Raw genomic sequence first — 4117 nt, forward strand, 5'->3', positions numbered from 1 at the left:
GATGCTTCTTGGCCTAAAGTGGCACTCCGTTCTACCTGAGGACGTTGAGGCAGTTGCTAGGGAAAACGGTTGCTAGGGAAGGCCTGGGGTCCGCTAAAATGGGGAAGCCCATGCTTCTCCTCTGTTGTGCAGATTGACAATCCTTTATTTGCTGCCCGTTCCTTATTTGACCAAATCTGAGAGAAACCCAAATGGATTTCCTTGAATTCTGCACAACGAGATGCAACCTCTTTTGGGTGGAAGCTCGGAGAAAATGTCTTGTGGTTTAAATTATGTATCTCTAGAGCCGGTGGCTACAGAAACACCCCCACCTTCATGCCGGCACCTTTCAGTGTAATGAACAACATCACTCAGAGGCCACGTCCTTATCTGTTTTCTTCATTTCTCTCTCTCTTTCTCTCTCTCTCAAGTTGGCAGCATATGAGTTTTTGCTTTTACATAAATTGCTCTGGCTGAAGGCACTTTCCATTAACAGTGCCGCCAGTGCTACCATTTCCAGAGGCTTGCAAACGTTGGTGGGGCCTCCCCTCATCCGTCGGCGGTGAGCAGCTGGGTTTGCTCATTGGAAGTGCTCTCTTCACAGATGAGTGGATTATTTCATAAAGAAGGTGCCGGACGAAGGACAGAACCCCAGCGTCGTGCCGGATTGAAAGCAGGTGGGTTCAAAGGTGGGGGGGGGGACATCATTCTGTCCCCAGTGCTGGTGAGAGATCTGATCAGCAGTTTACTTGGTGGCTGCTGCACATGCCATGGAAAGGGGCGCCATTTTGTCCTTGGCCTCAGGTGGCAAAAAGTCTTGGGTGGCCATGAACTTCACCCAGGCATCTTTCATTCCATGCACACCGTGGTATTGTCTCCCGAGAGTCAACTCACCCCGGAACTTGCATGGAACAAAATTGTCTCTACCTCTTATGTTTTATACCTGGGTTTACCTAAGGCATCTTTCGTTCTTTATGTGTATGAGAATTCATCTACATCATGGCCATATCCATTAAAGGATTGGTGCCATATGAAAAGAAATGTTTTAATTTTTTTCCCAAACTTAAGTAAAGGTTCCCCTTGACAATTTTTGTCCAGTCGTGTCCGACCCTAGGGGGCGGCGCTCATCCCGCTCTTCAAGCCATAGAGCCAGCGTTTGTCCGAAGACAATCTTTCCGTGGTCACATGGCCAGTGTGATTTAGATACAGAACGCTGTTTACCTTCCCACCGAGATGGTACCTATTTATCTACTCGCATTTGCATGCTTTCGAACCGCTAGGTTGGCGGGAGCTGGGACAAGCAATGGGCGCTCACTCCGTCACGTGGATTCGATCTTATGACTGCTTGGTCTTCTGACCCTGCAGTACAGGCTTCTGCGGTTTAGCCCACAGCGCCACCACGTCCCCTTTCCCAAACTTGCATGCTGCCTTTTAGTAGGTTGGGAGGGGCCTTTCTGAGCTGGGGTGACTGTCAATCTGTCCAGCACCAACCAATTGTTATCTCCTGTTTCTGAATTCAAAGAGAGTTCCGCCTCTCTTCTCTGCTTTTTCCCTCTCTGAAATCTGTTGGAAGCAGTCAGTCTGTTGGGGCCTTCTGATGAAAAGCAGTCACGTCCGTTAGTTTGTTGTTTGATCTGTTCAGAGTGAGTTATTGAGACTATCATTTGATGAAAAAAATGGGGGTGGAAATGTGAAGCTGTTCTGCTCTGTGAATTTCTACACCTGCTGCACTGCTAGAAGAATTTAACTCAAATTCAAAACTCTGCAACAAGGACTAATCACTATTATTATTTATTATTATTTACAATATTTTTAGCTGTGCCATTGCCAGTGGTCTCTGAGCAGCGTACAACAACATTAAAACTTTAGAAACATTAAAACGATTAAAAATAGGCAATATTATAATAATATCCTATATTAAAAACAATCATTAAAACATCAATATGAATAAATCCTGCTGCTCAAATGGCCAGCTAAAGAATACTATTTAATTAAAATGCTGACTAAACAGAAAGGTCTTTGCCTGGCACCAAAAAGCCAAAAGTGTCGGAGCCAGGCGGATCTCTATAGGGAGGGCGTTCCAAAGTTGGGGGGCAACAGCCGAGAAGGCCCTATTTCAGCATGCCACCCCCCCCTCACCTCTTTCAGGGATGGCACCTTCAGAAGGTCCTCCTGGCCTGATCTTGGAGGACGGGCAGGTTCGTATGGAAGAAGGTGTCCCCCCCCCCATGAATTATCTCCCCCGGCAAGACTGGGGAGGCCAAAATGGTGGAAAGCAGAGGGTTCGTTTGATTTATCCTGTCCATGTAAAAGGAAGCCTCTTGTGCCAAAAATGACTTGGTTATTTTTGGCTAATTCCAGTCCTTGACTTGGGTCGAGACTTAGCCAATCTCCCACACAACAGCTAAATGACTCAGGCAGCCCTCATCTCCCGGGGGGGGGGGCAAATCTGAAAATTGTGGTCTCAAAAAAGCAAACCTATATGCCTCTAACTGATGGCCATTTTCCCTCCCTCCCCAGGGGGGGGGAACCCACCCTGGCTTCTTCCCAGGCAGCTAGAAAAATCAAACGTCTGTCTTTCATTCTGCCTTTGTTCCAGTTGCCAACCTATTTCGCTCAACCCCTTTGCAGGCAGGTGGGGTGTGTTTGTTAACCAGCAACCACCTGCCACGGGCCCGTATTTGAACAAAGGTGTTCTAACCAACAGCACCCTTTAAAATACATCTTTATAACTATGTAGAGACATACAGAGCTGCTTGTTTTCTCTCTCTCTCTCTCTCTCTCTGACAAAACATTTACATTACAATAATTTTTAACAAAGAAATTCCTTATGCTATCTGCAAATCTATAGATGCTCCCCCTTTTTTGTGGCTTGGTTCGCGGACATGTGGCGCATGACGTTTGAGAACAATAATTCTCTTTACTTCTTGTTCTTTCGATCTCAGATCCTTTTGGGACCCAAAGGCTGAGGATACTGAACTGCATGGCGTTCCTAGTGATGTTGCCATGATGTCTTTCTTATCTCTGGAACCATTATTCCTGCCGGAAGGTTGAGCTGCGGGAAGCAATGCACATCTCTTGCTTTTGGGGTGTGTGTGTGCAATTTGTGCTGTCACGCCTGCCTTTCCAAAAGCCGTCAGAAACTCCAGACAGGTTTCTCGACAGCGTCTCGGGGAGGAAACAAAAGTTTTGCTGTATCGGCTTTCCTTCTGGAGCAACCTAATTACGACAGCCCAGAACACATTTTGAGCAGAGTCGGTGAGCGTCCGTTGATGACAGAATCCAAGCAACGTCTCTGGATGTAAAGAAATTTAAAGGAACGCTTGTCAGCCACCAGTGTGGTGCAGCGGTTGCAGTACTGAATGACTCAGAAGATCTGGGTTCAAATTACCAATCAGGCCAGAAACCTATTTATTTATTACATCAATAGCATGCCTTTCCACTAGGAAGCAGTGCTAATGGCAGGTTACAGTCCCCAGGATAGAATACAACAAGACCCCCTTATCTGTAGGATCATTATCCACTGATTCACTTATCCATGGTCTGAATATTAAAAATATTAAAAGAACCCCCTCCCCCAATATATATTGGGGGAGAGGTGTTCATTAAATACCTATATTTAACAATGAAGTTACCAGAAATGGCCATGAGAGGTAGCCAGAGAGTATGCTATGTATAGCATTTGTTATTATAATAGTGTTCACGTTTTTCATCATCCACTGCGGGCTGTTGGGGGAAAGGCTTGGATCTGATCCCCTATGGATAGAGGGGTCTCACTGTAAAAGCAAGAAAACTGAAGTTTGAGTATAAAATTGTGACATCTATTAACCTGACCATAAAATACATTGCAAAATAATAAAAAAAAAATTCTGTTGTTGACTTGATGATAATTTATACAGGGAAGTGTTTATACTCTGAACACTGAAAAGAGAGGTAATTATTGTCTTCCTGATAATAACCCTGACCTTCTTCACAGGAGTGCTGTGAAAACTGCTGGGCTAATGTATGTAAAGCACTTTGAACCAGGAAGGCTGGTTCCAAATTATTTGCGTGAAGGTACTATATAGGAGCTGGGGATGTGGTGGCACTGCGGGTTAAACCGCAGAAGCCTCTGTGCTGCAAGGTCAGAAGACCAACC

At 45.4% G+C, this 4117-nt stretch overlaps 1 long non-coding RNA gene across 1 annotated transcript; it reads left to right on the top strand.

Moving 5' to 3' along the window:
• The first annotated feature begins 242 nt into the window (after positions 1-242).
• Positions 243-3858, top strand: LOC140702566 (uncharacterized). Its single transcript, XR_013539072.1, has 2 exons — positions 243-656; positions 2925-3858. It is a non-coding gene; the product is annotated as an uncharacterized LOC140702566 (long non-coding RNA).
• Positions 3859-4117: the final 259 nt, after the last annotated feature.

This window comes from Pogona vitticeps, chromosome 13, assembly GCF_051106095.1.
Source record: "Pogona vitticeps strain Pit_001003342236 chromosome 13, PviZW2.1, whole genome shotgun sequence".
Classification (NCBI taxonomy): Eukaryota; Metazoa; Chordata; class Lepidosauria; order Squamata; family Agamidae; genus Pogona; species Pogona vitticeps.